The sequence below is a fragment of the Labeo rohita genome, chromosome 18 (assembly GCF_022985175.1).
Source record: "Labeo rohita strain BAU-BD-2019 chromosome 18, IGBB_LRoh.1.0, whole genome shotgun sequence".
Classification (NCBI taxonomy): Eukaryota; Metazoa; Chordata; class Actinopteri; order Cypriniformes; family Cyprinidae; genus Labeo; species Labeo rohita.
Window position 1 is genome coordinate 16374316 of NC_066886.1, and position 16260 is coordinate 16390575.

Genomic DNA, 16260 nt, shown 5'->3' on the forward strand with positions numbered 1-16260 from the left:
GATTCAAAATGTATTTGTTTTACAACCCGTTATTGCAGCTGGCAAGGGGTGCAGGCCGTAATAAGATTGGGTGTACAGATGTGCAAAAGGGTTCCTCGTGGGGATAGAGGAGCAGATCCCACAGTGCAGGGTGTGTGGAGCTACTGCTATTGAACAACAAGAGAGCACAGAGGAACTGGCCAAGCCCATCTGGACGAGAGAGGCTCTCTCTGTTCCCCACACCCTATATGAGTCAACGGCAATGTTTTGAAGAGGCATAGATCCAGTGCATTTAAAAAAACACATGCTTACCCTTCAAAAAAGAGCAAAAACTGAGCTTTTCCATGATAGGGTTTTACTCCATGTTTAAGGCAAGATGACTTACAAGAGGATAATACTACAAAGGGAGTCAGAGGGGTGAATCAGCAGATTTAACAGCAGCACCTCTAATCTCATCCAGCCGTTCACAAGGGAAAAGAGAAAAGGACTGATATGAACCCTGTACTGAAATAAAGAATTGAAGACAATAGGGTGATGACTCAGTGAAAGGGATAAGGGGAAAGGGACACTCAGATCATGGAGATGAGCTGGAATGAGCAAGGCAAAGAACAGGCAGGGACAAGTACAAGGAACAAGGAAGATGAAGTTATATCTTAGTAATAATACAAAATTAATATCCACACTACATGTACTAGTCAAACATTTGAAATAATAAAGGCCTTTTAATAAAGAGTCTCTTTTCATTTTCTCACCAAGGCATATAAATATATCAATCAGGGGCGTTTTCTCCTGATTCAAGGGAGGCAGTGCCTCCTCAAAAAATTGGATGAGAAAATATTTGTAGAACAAAAATAAAACCCACGCCAGTATTACAAAATATGACATTAAAAAGTGTATAAAACACTAATTTTTCTAAAGAAACACTATCCAACAGCAAGGTAAAGTTACAGCACCCCTGAGCCCACTGAGTTTTAACAGACCCACTAAAGCATGCAGTGGGTTTGGTGGGGGGTAATTGAGAATGAATGGGGGAAATTGAGAAGAGGCAATGTCTACATCGAAATATGAATGGATATGACTGGTTATGATCGGCTGTCATTGGTTCATGTGAAAAATTCCCCCTCTTGAGTTTGTGCACATTCTGTGTTCATTAATCAATCTGAATGAACAATATAACGTTGTTAATGGGAAGACTAATTTTAAAAAGTATGTAAACAACTCACACACTTAGATATTAACACATGAATGAAAAAAAAATCAGCTAAAAAACAACTTAAAACCAACTGATTCAAAAAAAAAAAAAAAAAAAAAAAAAAAAAAACAGCTAAAACCAGCTGATTCAGTATTTAAAAAACAGATAAAACCAGTCCATTTAACAAAAACAACAATAACACGAGCTAAAAACTAAAAATTTAACAAAAACAGCTAAAAACCACCTAAAACCAGCTGGGTTTAACAGTTTTTTCAGTAGGGAGTTGTTAAGCTTTTGCTATAGCAATATACAGCTTAAATACACCAAAGGTTTTCACTCCCTCAATGAAAGTCTATAGGATTTTTGGTGGTTTTGATAGTATGACTTTCAAAAACCGTAAGTTGGATCAGCTAGAAAAGAATCAGTCTAAATGAACAATATAATGGCGGTAATGGGAAGACTCATTTTAAAAAGTAAGTAAACAAATCTCACACTTTGATATTAACACGTAGATGCTAACATAAATGAAAATAAAAAATCAGCTAAAAACAACTAAAACCAGCTGATTTAAAGGAGAACTCCACTTCCAGAACAACAGTTTACAAATAATTTACTCACCCTCTTGTCATCCAAAATGTTAATGTCTTTCTTTCTTCAGTCATAAAGAAATTATGTTTTTTGAGGAAAACATTTCAGCATTTTTAAAGCCAAACGACAGTCAGTCAGGGTATGTTGAAAAACTCCCATCTCATGTTCTCCCTCAACTTCGAAGTCGTCCTATATCGTCGTTTTACCGTTTTTTGTTAAGGGTGTTTGATCTTCTTCGCATGTTCACTTTGTATAGACTGGGTCGGAACTTCTGCAGTGATGTAGGATGATTTTGAAATGATTTTTGAAGTTGAGGGAGAAAATACGATTGAAGTTTTTCGACATACCCTGTCTTGAGTCAGAATACACAGAGTTCATGGAGAGAAAGACAAGACGAGTGTTTGAGATTAAAAAAGTATTTAAATTGTATTTTTATTGAAAATAACGAATCGTTTCGCTAAATAAAACCCTTCTTTCTCACCTTGGATCATTTACAACTGCATCTGGGATCGTTTGAAGCCGCATTTAAACTACATTTTGGAAGTTCAAAATCGGGGCACCATATCAGTCCATTATATGAAAAAAAATGCAGAAATGTTTTTTTTCTCAAAAAACATAATTTCTTTACAACTGAAAAAGAAAGACATGAACATCTTGGATGACAAGGGATGACTGTCATATGTGAATCTTTGTTTTGGAAGTGGACTTAAAAACAGCTTAAACAAGTTGATTTAACAATAAACAAACAAACAAAAAACAGCTGAAACCAAAAAAAGGGCTGGTTTTAACAGGTTTGTTTTCAGTAGGCAGTTGTTAAGCGTTTATACAACTTAAGCAATATACAACTTAAATACATCAACAGTTTTCAAAAGTTTTCACTCTCTCAATGAAAGTTTATGGGATTTTTGGTGGTTCTGATAGTATGGTTTTCGAAAACCATACGTCGGATCAGAAAAGATATAGCACACTAAGTCAGACCAGTCTGAAAGTCTGACCACAGTTTGGTGGTCGTAGCTTTAAAGCTCTAGAAGGAGTTACGTGTTAAATTTTGGCTCAGAAGAAGAAGAAACTTGCACAAATGCAAATCATTCTGAATGAACAATATAATAGCGGTAATAGGAAGAATAATTAGAAAAGTAAGTGACTCACACACTTAGAAAAATAACACTAAACACATTTTTTTTAATGTGGGTAACCAAACAGTTGTTGGTCCCCAAAGACTACTATAGTATGGAAAAACATATTGTAGAAGTCAGTGGGAACCGGAAATTGTCTTGTTGATAGTAAGAAAGTCATGCAGGTTTCGAACAACTTGAGGGTGAATAAATGTTGACAGAATTTACACTTTTGAGTGAACCATCCCTTCAAGTTTAGACGTCATTTCAGCATATCAATATCAATCAGGTGTCACTACTGAATTTCTTGAGAAGGGAAAAAAACTACACGACTAACTTATGCTTTGATGACACCACATCAAGCATTAAGTTGAGAATTTACACTGACATGCCCATACAATGATTAACTGTGCCTTAAAGGCCTGACACAAATCTCATCATCTCAGTATTCAGCTGTGTGACCCCGCAGGATCACAGTTACAATTACATTGTTGCCCTCTATATCTCTAAATACAAACCAGGCTGTTTTTAAACTAAAATATTAGACCCTTTTTGATGTTTTCATACCTTACTGCCTTGATTCAGAAGCATGCGACAGGTGTGAAGACGTGAATTTGTCATTCAAAAGCTTTCCTGCCACGTTTCACTTCGTTTACCAGAAAAGGTATCAGGTCAAGCCAGATTACAATCAAAGTGCGTGAATGACGAGGGCAAACTTGCGACAAAAGCCCACAGACCAAGACGTGAAACCCAATAACCAAGTTCAAGCTCAGATTAGATTTCACAAAGCTTTTTCCCCCCCAAACTCATCAAAAGGGTATGAGGGAACTTCCTTTCATCATCAAAGACATTTTCAAGGGAATAACACTTAGTCATGAACAAGTGGGCTAATGTCAGTATTGGATTACTAGTACTTAGTTACCCTCATCAGTGGAGTGGAAAACAACCTTCACACTTAGATGTTTATTAGATTGATTTTAGTTACAGTAGAGTGTTTACTATGGCATGGACTAGTTTTGACATTGTTAATATGATTAGACCAAAATGAAAATGTATAATTTAAAGAGTATGTGATTTATATCTTCACTGCAAGCTATTTCTATGCTACTTTAATATAGCTTTTCTGCTCCAGAAGTGAATTTATTGCAGGTATTACCTGAATCCCACAATATACTCCATAAATCGCACCAAAGCTCAGCAAGGACAGTCTAATAAGGTAAACATTGCTTTATGACTTTTATACAGTTGCATAAATGGATATGTAAATTAATATAAAAATACATTAGTATAATGTTAGTACTATACACGCAAATTGCCTATACATTTCCATTACAATTCTCCCATAGCAAACTCTTTCTGTCATACTTCTAATAACATACCACTTTAGATTGGCCAATATGACCACGATATGAGACATTTTAATTTTACAACATCTATATTATAATCATATATTTATGTTTATTTTTGTTATATAAAAAGGACAAAGAAGCAAATTACAAACCATAAGATACAAATTAAATAAACTCGTTTTTCAAATACATTAGGTTTATTAAGGTTTATACATTTATTTAACATCTTTTGTTATTTGATTAACATTAATAACACAGAGGTATTTAATTAGGCTGCTGTCTCTTTAAGACAGAACGCATGGATGTAATATTACTAACACATATGTGGTTTTCACCCATCTATTTATGTTCATTTAAGCCATAACTGATTGTATTTACGTGAGATACTCCACACGATGGATATTTTGACAACTGTGTGTGTATTTGACAATTCAGGTGCAAGGAGAACCGATTGTGTGAGTGAAAGAGTATGGAAGGCCAAATGGTTCAAAACCATGTGAATTTTAACGTCAACAACACATCAAATATGTGTATTTAACGCGTATTATATGTGCATTTCACGTATTAAATACGTGTTGATTACGAGTGAAAATCAGCGTGTTAAATACGCCCAAACAACACGTATTAACAACCCAGGCTCATAAAAATGAGTAGTGCAACACCGTATTTACGTACCTTACTGCAAGTTTGTGGCAGTTTCAAAGTGAAATATCCAGAGAGTGGCGCTAAAACACGTTCAATATGTGACCATGGCACATTTTTATTATGTTGGTATAAGCACATATTGCTGTTTTTATTACGTTTGAGGTAAATATTGTGAATTCAAATATCCAGGGAGTGTCGCTAAAGGTTAATGCTTTATCGTGTTGGAAATATCCCCTTTACCAAACCCAACCCTAAACTTACCCGATAGTGTAACAAATGCAAAAGTGATATAAAAATACATTTGTTGATCCAGCCATGCTATTTTAACATTCTTATGTGGATTTGAGATGTTTTGTCAATCCGTAGTTTCACAGGGTTCGTATCGGAGCTCTTAATCACTCAAGTGCAACATCGTATCGCATGAGCTACCAAGCAAACCTACTGAATTAGAACACTCATGCATATGAAGCTGTATATATGACGACACCGTTCAAAAGTATCAGTTTTCAAATCGTGCAGGATGTTGATATTGTTTTAAAAAGTCATTACATAATATTCTGCAAGTAATTGTGCGAAAATTACACTTTATTAATCAAAACTCTGTACCTGTAAATCATTCTTTGTGTGAGAAGGAATAAAAGTTGTCGAAGTAGTTTTACTGCCTCTAATCGTCATTTCAACTGGAAACTGCAGTGATTTGTACATATAGGTACGTTTTTTCAGTTTTGCAGAAATGTATATAGAGGCACATATTTCCAATGAGCCTTGCATATTTAAGATGTGAAATGTGTATAATAGGCATAAATTCAAGTGTTTTTGAACTATTTGGCCTTCCATAAGAGGGAGAGCACTTCTGGTCATTCTGCGTGATTCTGCCTATCTTTAAGTAACAGCAAGTTAATCAATAATGAATTGTAATTGGATGGTAATTTTGTTCTACGACGAGCTTGGCTACCTTTGATTAGGCTGCTCTCGCATGACAAAACACTGCTACTTGCTCTGATCACATAGTTGTAAAAAAATTCGAATAAGGGATTGCTCTCTCAACAATAAATGCAATTAGCCTTTTTGGCTAAATTTGGCTGATCTCCTTCGTTTTTGGATTGTTTTCCTACTAGATTGTTGGATGAGTGTTTTACAGGCCAGTTTCTATTTGTGAAATAAGGGACAAAACATGATTTTTTTCTTAATAAGTCGGGACAATAAAAACCATGGAAGCCTGTTTCACCCACTAAATAAAAGGTAAAAAAAAAACAAAAAAAAAAAGGTAATTCAGACTTTTTATTTCACAATTCTGAATTTTGTCAGAATTGCGAGTTATAAAGTCAGAATTGCGATATAAACTTGGTATTCTGAGAAACTAATTCAGAATTTTAAAAAAACTTTAACTCACAAAGGGTTTAAGACTCACAAATTCTGACTATAAACTTGCAATTCGGACATTTTTTCTTGCAAATGTTTTTTTTTTTTCTCACAAATCTGACTTTATTCTTAGAATTTTGAGATATATTTTGTGTTATAAAGTCAGAATTGAATTCAGAAATAAACAATTCTAACTTTACTTCACAGAACTGAGACTTTGTTTCTCAGGTTCTCATAAAATTGCAAGTTTATGTCACAAAATTCTGACTTTATAACTCGCAGTTGTGAGTTTATATCAAATACTTCAAATAAATGTTGAACATTTATTAAAGAATCCTGAAAAAACAAACATATTAAAGGGGTCATCAGATGCTAAGTTCACTTTTACAAGTTGTTTGAACATTAATGTGTGTTCTCAGATGCCTATTGTCCCACGATAGTTGATTGACATGAGCGTCTTACCTCAGATCAGCTGTAACAGTCCGCCCTCTTTGTTTTGATGCCAGAGCAGGGATATAAGTTAATTAGAAGAATAACTCAGATTGAGCGATTGAGGTGTTGTGTTGCTAGATGTAATAATGAACGCAGTGGTCGTCATTTACTCCTGACATCTGAGCTGCTGAAGATGCAGTGAATTACATTTGTTTGTGAATGGAATGCGCCTCCCGATCTACATATATCCGTCTATGTTTGAGCAAATCGTTCGTGATCCAGCTTCACTTACAGCAGAAGTGAGTACAAGGGTTTTTTTATGAATCTTTGCGATCGTCTTTCCTAATAATGTGCTAGTTAGCAAGTTTAGCGGCTAAATGCGGCTAAAGTAAACAGGCTTGTCTTTCCACAGAGAGAAGAGAGGGGCGGGGCGAACTGAACTCATTTGCATTTAAAGCAGCCTCGACCATAATGAGATGATTTTTGCAGAGCTGATTTTGGCAAGGTAAAAAGGGTGTTGTTTTACATTACCATTGAGAATTTCTAACCAAAGTATATTATAGACTTTTCAATAAGACCCTAAAGAATCATATTAACTTGTGGAAAATGGACCCCTTTAACAGTTTTCAACATTGATAATAATAAGAAATGTTTAAGCACCAAATCAGCATATTACAGTAACTACTGAAGAATCATGTGACAATGAAGTCTGGATAATGCTGAAAATTCAGTTTTGCCATCACAGGAATAAATGGCATTTATAAATATGTATAAATTAGAAAAACATATAATAACAATAGTAATAACATTTCACAACATTACTGTTCTTACTATATTTTTGATCAACTTAGAGAAAATATTAAAAATAATAACAATGATAATAGACGGATAACTATACAGTCACAATATTTTAACCTAGAAATGCACCAAAAAGCAGTCCAAAATGTTTTTGTCAGAAACAAGCTCTGTATGAGGAAGAGAGTGAAAACTGGGAGAGTTGCTTACAAATAGCTTGGAGCTAATAGTCTTGGCTGTCAAATTTCATTCAAACCTACAAAAATATGGTGTACTGCAATTACTCACAAGAAAAACAAGAGCCAGCATTTGACGTCATCAACGTCAAACTTAATTTTCACTCTAAATGTCTGGCCTTGAGTAAACTGGTGAAATTCTCCAAAACGAGTCGAATACGTCACAGTCATGCTTGAAACACGGCACAAGAGCAACACTTTGTTGGTGCTGGATAAAAGCCACTAGAGTGCCATTTCCTCATGACCTGTGTGTGGGTTCAGCAGATCCACATGGTCATAGTCATGCCTCCGTGTTCTCGAAATCCCCCAGTAACTAACGTTTAACTGGATCATTGGTTTCTGTGTGTAAGTTCCCAAGCAATTCTCTAGAAATGACAGTGCTGGAAAAAGAAAGGTTTTCTCACCCTCTCAGCCTTTGGACAAAGATCAATGGCGCCCACAATAAAGCAAAGGCCAAAGTAAGTGACTTTTGGGCCATTGGGTCATCCAACTAATCAAAAGGGGCTTTTTCCACACATCATAGTGAGTCAGTCTGGTTAACTAACAGGATCTGATGCAGAAGACAGTGATTCTTTGTTCCAAAGTGTGGATAGAGACACTGAGGCCGTGTATATGGTGATGTTTATGTAAACTCACAAGCTGGAAAAAATAAAAGATACAAACAGCCTACGCCACGCTAGAGTCTAAAGATTTCTACACACTTTTCCAGAAGGCCCCACCCTAGTGAAAGCATCCATAATATAAAGCATATGAATTCAATCACAACAGTGGCTTAACGAGTTCTCTAGGCCTCTGACTCACTGAAAATAACGGGGCTTGTTTATGTCAAACAAAGGATTCAGTCCTACAGGTTTTTTCTTAGCAATCTATTGCCTCATTGTCACGCAAACCTCCAGAACAGGATTAAAGACAGGTCTCTACCTGAACGCCGGTTCAATTCCATGAACTTGAGCAATCCTGCCCTCTTCGTTGGAAGTGTGTGAGCATTTCCCAGTCACTGATGCACACCATCTGTCCTTCTGTAAAGCACTGGCAGTGGCCCACTCATGCATTCACTCCAAAAATTCCCTCCAAAATCAAAACAATCTTCTGTTTTTAGAACGTTATGCAGGATTGATCTTCCTTGACTTTCCTTATGTGATATGATCCTTTTTTTATACTGAACTTAGCTTTTAAATAAACACCTACTAACAAAAAGGACTCAGAAAAAGACATAAAAAGACATTTAAGACTAACAGTAATAGCTGGTAAAATGAAGCTTTGCAATCACAGAAAAAATAAAAGCCAAGTTCTGTCATGAAACTCTAGATGATGCAAGCTGATGGGTCGTTAACGCAAACTGATAATATTCACGGCATTAAACTACTTGGCACAAGCTGATTGGATCATGTCGCATATACAGCTAACAAGCTTGTTGCTTTACATATAAATGGCTGGTTAGCATTCACTAGACCCTCCACCTCCCCAACTCCACCTTTATAGATCTGCTACGGGTTATTATATATGCAATTTGTGCAAGTTCCCTTTTTTTTAATCCAATAACTGTTGGTGCATTGGTGAAGATAAGAACCTTATCATATAAATTACTTTTTACGAAATGTTGTCCCAAGCTTTGAGATGTTTCAGTGCACCTGTAAAGGCTCTATTCAAAGTTTTATTGAACCACTGCGATACACTGATCCTCAATTGCGGTAAGAAACCTAAATCCTATTATTTGGGTTAAGCAATGCTTGGACACAGATTAGGAAGGATCTCTTGCATCTAATCTTTACTTCAAACAAGAAAACTGGTTCTGTGGACATCGCCAGGGCAGCCTCCGAGCAATGTTGTAAACTACAGAAACATGCGGTTTTGTTTATGGGTGGAAATGTTAGAAGGCAAAATGAATGGCTTTGCTTCAGCAATTCTATTTCACTAATTACGAAGAAGAAAAACAAAGCAAAACCACAACAGCATGCAACAAAATGCACAATACATAAGATGTTTTCTAAGCTTTCTAATGGTCAACAAAATACACATATTTATATACAGTGCCTTGCGAAAGTATTCATACCCCTTATTTTTTTCACATTTTGACACTTGAAATTTAGCTTAGGAGGACTCATATCACTTGTAGATGTTACTACACCTTGAGTGGAGTTAAACTATGGCAAATTCATTTGAATGAGTATGATGTGGAATGGCACACACCTCTCAGTAAATGGTCTAACAGCTAAAAATGCATATCAGAGCAAAAACCAAGCCCTGAGGTAAAAATAACTGCCTGTAGTGCTCAGAAACAGGCCTGTGTCAAGGCACATCTGGGGAAGTGTTCAGAAAAAAATTCTGTTGCATTGATGGTTTCACAGACGCATGCAGCCACCATTATCCATGATGGAAGATGCTTGGAACAACTAGGACTCTTCCTAGAGCTGGCATCCTGGCCAAACTGAGTAACTGATGGAGAAGGGGCTTGGTTTTACTGGTGATTGGTGAAGCTGATGGTTACTCTAGGTGAGCTCCATGATCATATATGCAGATGGAAGAAACTTACAGAAGGACAAACATTACTGCAGCACTCCACCAATCCGGCCTTTATGGCGATGTGGCTCTCCGCAGTCAAGACACATGAAAACACACTTGGAATTTACAAAAAACACCTAAAGGATCCTCAGACTGTAAGAAACAAGATTCTCTGGTCTGATGAACCTCAATTCCAAGCATCATGTTTGAAGGAAACCAAGCACTGCTCATCACCTGCAGATCCCATCCCAAAAGTAAAGTGTGGTGGCAGCAGCCACTTGCCGTGAGGCTGTTTTTCAGCAGCAGAAACTGATAGACTCGTCAGAGTTGTAGGAAAGCCCAATGCAACAAAAATGTCCTTGAATGGCCCAGCCACAGCCATGGCTTGAACGCAATCAAATATTTCTGGAGAAACCTGAAAATGTACATCAGCCCCCATCCAAGCTGACAGAGCTTGAGAGGTGAAGAGGCAAAAAATAGCAAATAATTGGCAAATGCAGATGTGCAAAGCTTGTTGCATCACACCTAAAAAGACTTGAAGCTGTAAAGATGTTTCAAATAAGTTCTGAGTTAAGGGTATGAATACTTATGCAGTGTACTTATTTTAGTGTTTTATTTTTAATAAATTTGCAAAGTTGTCACAAATCAGTTTTGTGTTTTGTCATTATGGTGTATGGAGTGTAAATTGATGTGAGGAAAAAAAATAATTTAAAGCAGTTTAACAAAAGGTTGCAACAAAACAAAATGTAGAAAATATGAAGTTTCAGCTCAAAATATTCCACATTTATTATATCATTTTGAAAATGCGTATTTTGAGTGGAAGCAGAAACACACTGTCTTTGTGCATGTCTGCAAATGAGCTGCTGCTCCCCGCCTCTTTTCCAGAATAAGGCTGTGTTTTTACAGCTCATACTTCAGATACTCTGCTAAAAAACATCTGTTTGGTTTTGATTATCATATCTATCATGCTGAAATCATGCTTTTTTAACCATAATAGTTTAAACTGCTGATATTGGGTTTTCTAAGTGCACAAATCCTAAGCACGCACACAGAAAGCGGCTGTCACACGGCATGTGAGCACTAAACTAAGTTCTCTTTCAAGTCTTAAACTGTCAAATACACACAAGTTTATGTTATAAACACACATGAGGTACAAAAACAGTCGGTTATGTCTGTGAAGGCAAACAGCTGGGAAAGAAATCATATGTTTATATTAGATCTGTGTGGCAGTGTAATATACAGTAAATAAATTAATAAATCCACTGCTCTCTTGTCTCCTCTGAGGCTGGGACTCTAAATAGTGTTCTTTGCTCGTCTGTGGAGCCAACGACAGAACAGTTATCATGCTCTGCTTGAATTTTTGGCTTGGCGTCAGAACTGGTACATCGTTGTCCCTTGCGAAAACAAAATGACAGCGCTGTGGGTGGAAACCTGCAGATTAAGGAGTAGAACTTTTTGAAGTTTTCTAGGTTGGTAGATGCACGAGGGAGCTGATTATAGCACTTAAACATGGAAAAAGTCCGATTTTCATGATATTTCCCCTTTACTGCAATGCCAAAGGTGCTACAAATCGAACCTTCTGAATGACGGCACACTCAAATTGCTGAGCGGAGAAGCAGGCGTACTGCCCTCCTACACTCTTCACGAACAGACTGGCTAGTACCAGCACACTGCATGAACAACATTCATCTCCACTCCATGGTGGATCAGCTGCAGGGAGTATAAAAATAGACACTCAATAGTCACTGGCAGTGCAGGTGGTCAAATCTCCCAGATACTGTGCATAAACGCATATGTGTGCGGAGAAGGCTTTGAAAGCTTCTCCTCAGCACTTTGCTGGATTCTGCACTCTGATTGGACGTGACAGCTGAGACAGGGTTATTATTTCCCATATTATCCCTGCGGTCAGATCGCTGAGTGAGGACTTTCACACCTCACCACCAATGTACGCTCACATTGAAGACTTTAGCAAACCCCACTGATGTGTTGTCAAGACAAATTGGAAGGAATCAATTAGCTTAAACCGTTCAGCAAGGTTGTTGTGTTTGGGGTGCAAATAATAACTTGTTTAATCTATTTCAACCTACCTGTTCATACTATAATAGAAAGTTCAATCTCAAATGTTGTACCTACCTATGTGATTTTCAAAAACAGCTTGGTTGCGAGTGACATCCAAAACATTATTGATTTTAACTTACAGACACACTGTTGTAGCCGTGAACTTCACTGTGAACTTCAATTGCAAACCAGCCGGGCCAGGATGAGTTGGAATCAAAGCTCTTCCTTTATTAGCTGGCCGCTGGTCTTGGTCAGCAGTGTCGACTGCTGAGGAAAAAAAAAAAAAAAAAGTGTCTCACACAATGAACTACACAGGATTCTTTCTGTCTATAGCGATTAGAGCCATGGCCACTGGAAGATGGTGGAGAGAATGTAAGTCTGGCCTGTAATTGACATTTCATGGGGCCACTTTCTGTGTGTTTCCATTAAAGCAGGTCTTAATGGAGTCGAATCATTGTACAGACCTATAATACAACTCTGGCTGCAATGATGTTGTTCTGCTTCAACACTCTTGTTTCTCTTTCTAAAGAATGGCTTGTGAGAAAAAAAAAAAGTGGGAGTCACTCTAATAAGACTAGACAATATTAAACAAATATTCCAGAATAAATACAAGTTTGGCAGTTCTATCAATAACATCTGCTTAAGTATAAAAAACAACTGTTGTCACAATATGTTATGTGAACAAACAAAAATGTGTGCACAGAAATGCACCTATTGCATAACACTTGAAATAAAAAAACACTCAGCAAATATTTGCTTACTGAAAACTTAAGTACAAGTCTAAGTTATTTAGTCCTAGATGACTTTAAAAGCTGATGATTGCAAGAAGTCTGACTTGGCAACGTAGTAACATCTAGTAACAAAACAAAAGTGATAATTTTGTGTTTTCGACCATAATCAAAAAACTGCAGATCTTAAAATTCTTTATTTTGTAAAAATAAATAAATAAACAAACAAACGAATAAATAAATAAATTTATTTATTCATTCAAAAAAAACTTAAATCAACGATCAGTAAGAAATAAAAGAAAATAATAATTAAATTAAATTAAATTACATTACATTACATTAAATTAAAACTGCATTATTTAGTTCTTGGTGATATACCATTGTTAAAATTATGAGCAAAAAATTCTTTATTTTGTCAAAATAATAATAAATCAGTAATATTAATAATAACAACAATAATATTAATACCAAATCAGTAACAAATAATAAAATAAAATTTAAGAAAAAACTAAAACTAATGGTCAAAACAATAAGCTGATAATTATTTTCATGTTTTTTTCAATAACCAATAAATTGCAGATCTTAAAATTCTTTATTTTGTCAAAATGAATAATAATAATAATAATAATAATAATAATAACAATAATACAAAATAAGTAACAAATCATAAAATACAATTTAAAAAATTAAAATCAAAGGTCAGTAAAAAATAAAAGAAAAAAGAAAAAAAAATAAATAGAAGAAAAAAAATAATAAAATAATAACAATAAAAAATGATATGAAATATGATATGAGATATGAAAATAAAAAAATGTGCATTATTTAGTTCTTGGTGGTATGCTATTATTGAAATTATGGCCAAAACAATACGCTGATAATAATTTTCATGTGTTTGTTGATAACCAATAAATTGCAGATCTTAAAATTCTGTATTCTTTTAAATTCTTTTAAATGAATAAGTAACATATAATAAAATTATTACTAAAATCAAAGGTCAGTAAAAAAATAAATAAATAATCGCATTTAATTTTAAAAAAATGCATTATTTAGTTCATGATCTAAAATTAATGCACAATAAAAGGCCACTCTAAAATGTGCAGTTTTACTGTATTGGGGGGGTCCGGGTGGGTCCCAAAACCAGTCAGTATCTGGTGTGACCACCATTTGCCTCACGCAGTGCAACACATCTCCTTTGCATAGAGTTGATCAGGTTGTTGATTGTGGCCTGTGGAATGTTGGTCCACTCCTCTTCAATGGCAACAATAAAATGCACCTGTGTTTGTTGTCCATAACATACACCTGCCCATACCATAACACGACCGCCACCATGTGCTACTCGATCCAAAACATTGACATCAGCAAACCACTCACCCACACGACGCCATACACGCTGTCTGCCATCTGCCCTGTACAGTGAAAACCGGGATTCATCCGTGAAGAGAACACCTCTCCAACGTGCCAGACGGCATCGAATGTGAGCATTTGCCCACTCAAGTCATTTACGACGACAAACTGCAGTCAGGTTGAGACCTCGATGAGAACGACGAGCATGCAATGAACATTCAATTCACAGGCAACAGCTCTGGTGGATGCTCCTGCAGTCAGCATGCCAATTGCACGCTCCCTCAAAACTTGCTACATCTGTGGCATTGTGCTGTGCAATAATCATGCTGTCTAATCAGCATTTTGATATGCCACACCTGTGAGGTGGATGGATTATCTCAGCAAAGGAGAAGTGTTCACTAACACAGATTTAGACAGATTTGTGAATAATATTTGAGAGAAATAGGCCTTTTGTGTGCACAGAAAAAGCCTTAGATCTTTGAGTTTAGCTCATGAAAAATGGGGGCAAAAACAAAAGTGTTGCGTTTATAATTTTGGTCAATGTATATATATAAATCTGTAATACCCATAACTGATATGGTACCCCTAGACTGCCCATGTATATCAAATCACATTATTTTTATTATCATCTAAGCTGATTGTCTTGCTAGTACTCTGTGGCATTTAATCGATATAATACTCCATGAGTGCGCATACATCTGTGTCCGCAGAGGGCTTTGAGAGCTTCTTGGATGTCTCTGTAGCGAACAGCCACGCCTGTCATCAAAGCAACAGCTGTCAATGAGCACAACTCACTTGAGACACAAGAAGGAGCAAAGACGCATGTCTGTCCGCCCGCCACACATTCTCACACAGCGCTGAGAACACGCTGTACCGTAGAGCTGCAGTGCACATTCCAGACCCCTGCTGGGAGGCTCTAGTGAGGCTTAATTGTAGAGCACCGGTGCCATTGCATTTCACACACCAGACTGACTGTATTTCACAGTGCATGTCACCAACAGGACCTGGAAAAAAAACAGGCCTCAATATATCCCTGCTATAAATATAACCAAATTTTTTCAAAAGTAGGGACTTGAGGATCTTATTAGCTCTGTTACAGGTGGTATGCAGAAGACATTTTCTGGAACATGATTTTCCATCTGGGATGTGGTTCATATTTAAACGTCTCGTGTCTTAATATATGACGTGGGTTAAACATTAAATAATTACATTTAAATACATTCAGTATTGATTTTAATATTCCATATATTCAGTTCACAAACAGCGTTTCGTTTCACAAAATGTTAATTGATAGACTAAGGTCTTGTGTATTACTTGCAGATTATTGTGATGTTTCCATCAGCTGTTTGAACTCTCATTCTGACGGCATCCATTCACTTCAGAGGATCTGCTGGTGAGCAAAAAAAATAAAACAAAATCATCTACATCTTGGATAGCCCAAGGGCGTGTAAATCTTCAGCCTACTTCAGCCTATTTCTGCAGTTAAAGCATTAGTTAAAGCATTAGTTCACTACTGAATTTAAATTTCCTGATAATTTACTCACCCGCATGTCATCCAAGATGTTCATGTCTTTCCTTCTTCGGTCGAAAAGAAAAGAAGGTTTTTGAAGAAAACATCCCATGATTTTTCTCCATATAGTGGACTTCAATGAGAGCCAGTGGGTTGAAGGTCCATATTGCAGCTTCAATGCTGCTTCAAAGGGCTCTACATAATCCCAGCCATGGAATAAGGATCTTACCTAGCGAAACGATTGGTTATTTTCGAAAAAGAGAACAATTTATATTCATTTTAACCACAAATGCTCATCTCGCACTAGATCTGCAATGCGCATACACAACTTCAGCCATTACGTAAACATGCTGGTAAGGTCACGTGTGGTTAGTTCTTCATCTGTGTACTTTAGTTTAAAAAGGTAGGGTAGGGCAAAAAACTCC